This window comes from Papio anubis, chromosome 5, assembly GCF_008728515.1.
Source record: "Papio anubis isolate 15944 chromosome 5, Panubis1.0, whole genome shotgun sequence".
Taxonomy (NCBI): domain Eukaryota; kingdom Metazoa; phylum Chordata; class Mammalia; order Primates; family Cercopithecidae; genus Papio; species Papio anubis.
The window spans coordinates 94,972,836-94,982,208 of record NC_044980.1 but is presented as its reverse complement, the minus strand read 5'-3'; the positions used below and the strand labels follow the sequence as shown (position 1 = coordinate 94,982,208).

Genomic DNA, 9,373 nt, shown 5'->3' with positions numbered 1-9,373 from the left:
CCTGGGCTCAAGGGATCATCCCAGCTCAGTCTCCTGAGTGGCTAGGACTACAGGTGTGTGCCACCATACCCAGATAATTTTTTGTAGAGATGAGAATCTCACTTTTTTGCCTAGACTGCTCTTGAACTCCTGAGCTCAAGTGATTTTTAAAATTTTTTGACTCTTTTGTAATAAGACTTGCTTCAAACACAAACACATTATACATCTGTACAAAAATATTTTCTTTATTTAATCTTTATTATGTAAGTTTATGTCTATTTAAAAGAGTTTTTTATTTTTTACTCTTTAAACATTTTTGTTAAAACTAAGACACAAAGTCACATATTACCCTAGGCCTACACAGGGTCAGGATTATCAAGATGTCTCTAGGCACTAGGAATTTTTCAGATCCGTTATAATCTTAGGGAATTACCTTTGTATATGCAGTCCATTTTGGACTAAAATGTATGTTTTGCCAACTCTATTATGCGTAATATTGTGTTCCTCTTGTTTCAATAGATTTATTTCTGTTTTTGATGTGGAGTCTTGCTCTGTAACCCAGGCTGGAGTGCAGTGTGACAATCTCGGCTCACTGCAGCCTTCGCCTCCCAGGTTCAAGAGATTCTCCTGCCTCAGCCTCCTGAGTAGTGGGGATTACAGGTTCATGCCATCATGCCCAGCTACTTTTTATATTTTTCATAGAGACGGGGTTTTACCATGTTGGCCAGGCTGGTCTTGAACTCCTGACTTCAGTGATCCAACCACCTTGGCCTCCCAAAGTGCTGAGATTACAGGCGTGAGCCACTGCACCCTGCCTATTTTTGATAATTTTGATGGATTAAGTAGTACCTCTGTTTTTTTTTTTTTTTTTCCAAATGCACAAATTGGATTGTTTTATTGTCACTCCTTGGTTTAGAGCTGATGTAAAATAATCAGATTCAGGATTGTTTTTTTGAGACCAGATTCAGGATTTTAAGAAAGAAGAGTATAAGACAGGTATTTCAACTAGATTAGGATAATAATTTTATTATTTAATCTTTAAAAAACAATTTTTGAATTAGAGAAGTTTTTGATTTACAGAATTTTTGCATGCAAGTTTTTGCAAGATAAGTTTTCTTAGATACCCTGAACCCAGTTTTCCTTATTAGCATTTATGTTAACTATATTATTATATGTTTGTCAAAACTGATACACTATTATTCACTTAAATCCACCTTTTATTCAAACGTCATTAGTTTTTCTATAATGTCCTTTTTCTGTTCCAGGGTCCTATCAAGTAGCTATGTTTCTGCGGGATCCTCTGGATTTTGACAGTGTCTCAGAATTTCATTTTTGATGGCCTTGACAGTTTGGAGGATTATTGGTCAGAAGTTTTGAAGAATGTCTCTCAGCTGACTTTTGTCTGTTGTTTTTCTCATGATAAGACTATGGTCGTGGATTTTGGGGAGGAATATGACAAAGGTAGTGTCATTTTTATCATGTTATATTAAAGGTATATAATATAAAGGCATCTTACTACTGTGATATTCCCTTAATGTTATTTGTCAGTGTTCTTTTTATTTTTAAATTCAGTCTGCCAATCTCTGCCTTTTAATTAGTGTATTTAGATTATTTTAGTTAAGGTAATTATTGATATCTTAGGGTTTAAGTTTGTCATTTTATTATACGATATCTTTTCGTTCCCTCTGTTTCTCACTTTTCGTTACTCTTTTTATAACTTCTTGTTGGTTAATTGAACATTTTTAAAGATTAGACCTTAATTTATTTAATACTTTTTTGAGTATATAGTTTGTATAGTTTTTTATTTTTTTTATTTTTTGAGGGACAGAGTCTCACTCTGTCACCCAGGCTGCCAGGATGGAATGCAATGGCATGATCTTGGCTCACTTGCCTCCCAGGTTCAAGAGATTCTCCTGTCTCAGTCTCCCAAATACTGGGACTGCAGGCATCCACCACCACGCCTGGCTAGTTTTTGTATTTTTAGTAGAGATATGGTTTCACCATGTTGACCAGGCTGGTCTCGAACTCCTGACTTCTGCTGATCCGCCTGTCTCAGCCTCCCAAAGTGCTGGGATTATGGGCGTGAGCCACCGTGCCTGGCCTGTTTGAATAGTTTTTATAGTGATTTCTCTAAGTATTACAATATACATATGCGACTCATCAGTCCTCTGACATCAATGTTTTAACATTTCAAGTGAAGTATGGAAAACTTACTTTCATTTAGGAACTTTACTCTCCATGCTATTGTCTTGAGTATCAGTTAGTGTTAAACATTTTTGTTTCAGTTTTTGCATATAGTTTGGAAAACTGGTGGGGAGAAGAAAAGGCTATTGTATGTACCTATATTTCTGCTTTTTCTATTGCTATTTATCTCTTTGTGTTCTAAGATTCTTTTATCATTTACTTTCTGTTTGTAAAACTTCTTATAGCCATTCTTTAATGTTAGGTCTTCTAGTGACAGAGTTTTTAAATTTTTCTTTGTCTGAGAATGTCTTTATATCCTCTATTCTTGAAGGATAGTTTCACTAGAACTCACTTTTTATACTTTTCTTTCTTCCAGGATTATACCAGTCAGCAAATGCTATGTAATAAACCACTTCACAAATTAGCAACTTACAATAACAAACATTTATTGAACTATGATTGTGTAGTTTTGCAATTTAGGCAGGCTCTGCTGATAACTTTTGTTTCAACTAGATTTTCTCAATTGTCTTAAATCAGCTACCAATCAACGAGAAAGTTCCACTTCTAAAGGTTGGTTGGCTGTAAGCCTGAGCACTTTAGCTATTAGTATGTCATCTTACATGTATGTCTCATTTACAGAACATGTACACATAGCAGTAGAAGGAACCAAGAGAGAAATCAGAAAACTTAAAAACTTTCCAAGTCACAAATACAGCCTATATACAAGAGATATCAGAAGAGAGTCTATCTTTTGATCATATGATCTACAAAGTCACACTGCAAAGGCAGTGGGTTGAAAAAAAGTGTAGGGACCTGAGGCCGTTTTTGAAATTGGTTTGCTACAAGGATCTGAAAACTTTAACCTGTCTTTGTAAGCCCTTAATGGTACCAAAGAGATTTAGAAAATATTTTATCAATATTTTCTGTTTTCTTCTCATTGGGAAAGTATGTCTCACACAATTTAATTCTCCATAGCTGAAGGGGAAGTCCTACAATGATATTTTTTAGAACAATGATTCTGAGGGAGATGAAGATTATTTGTACTTCTGGAAAAGGTAGGCATCTAAACCATAAGACTAAAAATGGTATAAACAGCTTAAAATAGAGTTCAAAGCACTTTTGATTTCCTTCATATATGATGAATATGAGAATTAAGATAATTTAGCAACAGCTGTCTAATCAAGATAGAAATAGAACAGTAAAAGGAACATGGCAATCATTGTTGTGAAAGAGAAATAGAATATAAATGGAGAATCAACATGAAGCAGTGGATCTATGTTTAATATTATGACAAAATAAATGAACTTCTGTGTCAAGAACTATGGTAAACACAATAAAAAAGGCAAGGTGGAGTTCTTTACAATAATAATACTCATGTTTTATTTTTATTGCAATGGAATTATTTTCTAAGGATAAAGATCAATAATAAGACAAATCATGCAGTCTCAAATTCAGTTCCCTGAATTCAACATAGAATTTTTAAGATGTCTCCCTGTTGTAATATGTGACTATAAAGTTTAATTTTTCATAGTAACCTTCAATAAAAGCAAATTAAAAGTCATATTTTTCTGAATCAGAAAAAGGATATTTGTTAATTATGTGTTTTAAAATAGAATTCTAGGATATTTATTAAGGCTATTTAAAAATTATATTTTAGAATGGTTAATAGTAAAAATATCCAGGATGTTTGTTTTTAAAATAATGAAAAAAAGCAAGCATAAACATGTTGTAGTGTATACATTGAGGACAAATGTTTTTAAGTGTCAAAGGAAAATGGAAGTAGAAAATATTAAATTGGAAAGCTGAAATCAAACAATATAATTATTATAGCAATGACAGTATGTGGTCCAAATTTTTTTAATTAATTGTTAAGGAATCTCAGATTTTTATTTTTGTTTTTACTTCTTTACTTTTTAAGTTTTATTTAAAGTTCAGGGGAACATGTGCAGGTTTATTATACAGGTAAATTTGTGACTTGGGGGTTTGTTGTACAGATTATTTCATCACCCAGGCATGAAGGCTAATACTCTTTAGTTATTTTTCCTGATCCCCCTCCTCCTTCCACCCTCCACTCTCTAAAGTCCCCAGTGTGTGTTGTTTCCCTCTGTGAGTCCATAGGTTCTCATCATTTAGCTCCCATTTATTAGTGAGAACATGTGATATTTGGTTTTCTGTTCCTGTGTTAGTTGCTAAGGATAATGGCCTCCAGTTCCATCCATGTTCCTGCACAGGATGTGATCTCATTCTTTTTTATGGCTGCATAGTATTTCATGGTGTATATCTACCACATTTTAAAAATACAGTCTATCTTTGATGGGCATTTAGGTTGATTCCATGTCTTTGCTATTGTCAATAGTACTGCAATGAACATATGTGTACATGTGTCTTTATAATAGAATGATGCATATTCCTTTGGGTATATACTTAGTAATGGGATTGCTGGGTTGAATGGTATTTCTGTCTTTGAGTCTTTGAGGAATTACCACACTGTCTTCCACAAAGATGGAACTAATATACACTCCCACCAACAGTGTATAAGCATTCGTTTTTTTTCTTTTCCACAATCTTGCCAGCATCTGTTATTTTTTGACTTTTTAAAAATCCAGTTCTGACTGGTGTGAGCTGGTATCTCATCGTGGTTTTGATTTGCATTTCTCTAATCAGTGATGTTGACTATTTTTTCATACTCTACCGATAGCTTCTTTTGCAGTGTAGAAGCTCTTTAGTTTAGATCCCATTTGTCAATTTTTGCTTTTGTTGCAATTGCTTTTGGCATCTTCATCATGGAACTCTTTGCCCATGCCTATGTCCTGAATGGTATTACCTAGGTTTTCTTCCAGGGTTTTCATAGTTTTGGGTTTTGCATTTAAGTCTTTAATCCATCTTGAGTTAATTTTTGTATATGGTGCAAAGAAGAGGTACAGTTTTAATCTTCTGCAGTTGGTTAGTTATCCCAGCACCATTTATTGAACAGGGAATCGTTTCCCCATTGCTTGTTTTGGTCAGGTTTGTTGAAGATCAGATAGTTGTAGGTGTGCGGTCTTATTTCAGGGTTCTTTATTATGTTCCATTGGTCTATGTGTCTGTTTTTGTACTAATATCATGCTGTTTTGGTTACTGTAGCTCTGTAGTATAGTTTGAAGTTGGGTAGTGTGATGTCTCCAGTTTTGTTCTTTTGGCTTAGGATTGCCTTGGCTATTTGAGGTGTTTTTTGGTTCCATACGAATTTTCAAATAGTTTTGTCTATTGTGAAGAATGCTAATGGTAGTTTAATGGGAACAGCATCAAATCTATAAATTGCTTGGGCAGTGTGGTCATTTTAATGTTATCAATTCTTCCTATCCTTGAGCATGGAAGGTTTTTCCATTTGTTTGTGTCATCTGATTGCTTGCAGTGTTTTGTAGTTCTCCCTGTAGAGATCTTTCACTTCCGTAGTTAGCTGTGTTGCTAGGTATTTTATTCTTTCTGTGGTAATTGTGAATGGGAGTACATTCCTGATTTGTCTCTCAGTTTAACTGTTGTTTGTATATAGGAATGGTATTGATTTTGCACATTGATTTTGTATCCTGAAGAGTCTCAGATTTGGTAGTTAAAAAGCAATTCAGTTCAACAACATGCCATTTTCAAGCTTATGGATTGAAGAGTGTTGGTAACAAGGTAGCCAGCAACAAGGCCTTAAATGGAGTGAGAACACCAGCAGCATCTTGCTCAGTGTTGTCAGGGCAACTCTAGATATATACGCTTCCGTTCTAAGGTTTATTGAATTTACTGTCCGTATCTTTTCTATTTTGGCAGTTAAAAATGAAAAGACTATGTGATTATAATAAAATTAACTGAAGAAAACCCATGAAAGTAATCTGCAAAATAGTATTCAAGTGTTCTATATTCATTAACCAATTATAATTTCTGTATCAATTGCACTGTCAAACTAAATGCATAATTTTTCAGAGCCTGTGCTGTGAACTCAACTGATTATCACAAAATTAAGCTGCATGCTTTCAAATTAATACATATCACCAATGCTAAAATTCCTGAAGAATGAATGACGTTTGCAATCATACTGATGCAGGAGGAGGATTAGAACACCACGGCTGGTTTTGCTCTGCAGTACTGACTCTTGGTAAAGGCTCCAGGTGAGTAACCTGCAGTCACACTGCTGCACTCATTTTTGAGGCATTGGGAGGGGAGAGTTTATGGTTCTGTAAAAAGGTAAAATATCAGGCCAGGAAAATGACCTTATTAGACTTGGGCTTGGCTAAAGGCTGATGCTGTATGTTAGAAGGCTTGCTCTTGATTATGCTGCTCACTGCCAATCCACAGGAAGATAAAGAAAGGGCAGAAAGAAGATGCAAAATGTTTTTCTCTCTTTGGTTACCTTGTGGACATCTGCCATATTCTTTCTCTGCGTCTCCGACCCTCTCTGCAGCTGTTGGCTATAAAACTTTGGGCATGTGTCTGTCAGTACTGCTAATGCCCACTGCAACAACGGCAGGATCAGTGTCAGAACCCAGATTCTGACACTTGAAAAACTGAGATTCAGAGTGGTGAGTGCTACAGTCCAATGCCGAGTATTTAGTAGAACTGGAGAGAATGTTGATTATCTGCAAAGACTAGCACCAAGGCTAATATGCCATAAATTTTATTTGCCCTCAGCCATATTCACCACTTGGCTCAGATTCCAGTCTGGAATAGGCTAAGACTCTGTGCATCTACTTCTCATAAAGATCAGCTGAAGCTACAAAAGTATCTGCTTGTTTATTTTCTTCTGCAGATGTCAGACATGTGTGGTCAACTTTGGTTCTCAGCAAACAACACAAGGTGGGCTCAAGATGGGGCCTCTGACACACACTAGTAGACATATTCAGAAATCTTAAGTTGAACTCAAGATTTTGTAAATTTAGTAATATAAATATTCCAAGACCCAGTGGTCTCACTCTCCAGAGCTTGTTTCTTTGACAAACGACTGCACCTAAATAAAGATGTCAGTTAAGACTGAAGTGTTTCAACTTTCCCAAATGTTAAAAGTTTATTTTTAATTTTCTTAAGCCAGAAATTCTTGTAATATTCTTTAGCTTTATAAGAATTTCCTAAAACTAATGGTTCTTCAGAGGATTGATATTTGAGATGAGTAGAATCTCTATTTCTATTAAAATGATTTCATCGTTTTCTTCTACTTCAAGAGCAGGTCAATTTTTAAATTTTATTTCTAAATACTTCTAGTGACCTGTTGACCACTGGCAGGCAATTACCATAGTGATCAAACTGTAGGTAGATATGTGGGGTGGAGTGACAGCTCTAACTTCTAACTTCTTCTTCTTCTTTATTTATTTATTTTGAGTCAGAGTCTCGCTCTGTCATCCAGACTGGAGTACAGTGGCGCAATCTTCTTGGCTCACTGCAACCTTTGCCTCCTGGGTTCAAGTGACTGTCCTGCCTCAGCCTCCTAAGTAGCTGGGATTACAGGCATCAGCCACCATGCCCAGCTAATTTTTGTATTTTTAGTAGATATGGGGTTTCACTGTGTTGGCCAGGCTGGTCTCGAACTCCTGACTTCAAGTAATCTGCCTGCCTGGGCCTCCCGAAATGCTGGTATTATAGGTGTGAGCCACTGCACCTGGCCAAGATCAAACTTCTAAAGTGAGCATTCACAAATATAAGCACACTGATGTTCCACTAAGTATGGTTTTGATACAAACCTCTTAAGAGTAGACAATAAATACAAAGAGTAGAAATAATTTAATGAGTTGGAGATACATATGTGTGTTATTTACAAAAATTTACAAATCCAGAGTCAATGGGAGACCAAGTAAGACAACACAACATTTTTAAAATTAAAAGAAATTTGGGGATTCAAGGTAAACGGAAAATGGCACTTTAAACCTAATAAACCATGTAACTGTTTCCCACCATTTGATGATAGCTGAGGTCAGTTGAAGAGTGGCAATAATTAGTTTTTACTTTGAGGTTATCACTCAGTAAAAATCTTCCATGATGAATAGGGTTTTGGAAATAAATATAATGCGTGCATAGTGGTTTAGCTGTGTTTTTGGAGAGTTCACTTCCAGAGACGCTCTACCAAATAAGCTGGAGGTCTTTGAGCCTTTTCATCCTGTGGTTGCTCATTCTCTTCACAGTGGCAGCTTCTTGGGAACTTCCACTTGCTTTCTATCCCTTGCATTCTCTCCTTAGAGTGCCTAGGGAGACAGTTACGGGTCTTAGATTGCAAAGTAGTCTCAAACTGAGACACTAGGATGCAATGTTCCAGATTTTGTAATTTTTCTTTAAATTCTCTAGGCTGCCTTATTTCCTCCTTTCCTCCTTCCAGGCTTCCTGAGTAACTACCTAACCCCTGCTCCACCTCTCCAGTCGACTTAGCAGGAGCTTCTTCCTTTGTCACCCAGCTATATCATCTATTTTTTTGAAAATTGTCCTGCCTTGGAGTATTATTGAAAAACAACCCACTTCTACTTTCCAAAATTCATACTTTTCTTATTAGATCTCAATACGGAAGTTTACAAATATTGATGAATTAATGATTCCACAGGCAAATGTAATGAGATGTTTATACGTAGCCACACCAGAACATGCCATTTATGTTTCAGATGAAGATTATTTGAAAATAATAACTCAAAGTAAAATGGGTTGGGAATTTAAGGCAACAAAGTGGGCACGGGAATTATATTTGTCTTGAGGCAGGTCTTAGTGGAGCTCTCAGAATCAGGGAATTTGCACTAGAGAGGCCTCTGCTTTAAACTGGACCTGGAACTGCCTGAATCAGGTGTCTGGAAATTTGTTATGCCACTGGAAGCATTCATTCTGTAAATGTCAGAGTTAAAGAAAATAGTAGAGGCTGCTGAACAAATTTTGACCTCATGGGTCCATCTCTGGAGTACAGTGTAATGCTTTGTACCAAGACCTTTTCAGATTTCAACTTAGTTTTCACTTATTTTATACTTATTAGATGCTTTTGCCTGCACAGCAATCACACTCCCTATATAATACATAAATTCTTCAATCCTGTATCAGGTCCCCGTGAGAGTAAGAGCACTTTTATCCTCACAGAACTCAGGCAGTTGTGATAGCATCATGCAGAGGGGCAAGGCCTCAGGGCCCCACAGTAATGATCAGTTTCCTCTTTTACCCATTGCAGCCACAAGATGGCAATGTGACAATTTAAATACAATCTAGAATTCTGTTTCATCTAGCTGGG

At 36.1% G+C, this 9,373-nt stretch overlaps 1 long non-coding RNA gene across 2 annotated transcripts; it reads left to right on the top strand.

Annotated features, from left to right (window-relative positions):
- Positions 1–853: 853 nt before the first annotated feature.
- LOC103885282 lies at positions 854–7,555 on the top strand. Of its 2 annotated transcripts, XR_002522671.2 has the most exons (4): positions 854–1,440; positions 3,139–3,218; positions 6,112–6,296; positions 6,484–7,555. It is a non-coding gene; the product is annotated as an uncharacterized LOC103885282 (long non-coding RNA). The 2 variants fall into 2 exon arrangements; XR_002522670.2 differs by having other exon boundaries at positions 6,112–7,555.
- Positions 7,556–9,373: the final 1,818 nt, after the last annotated feature.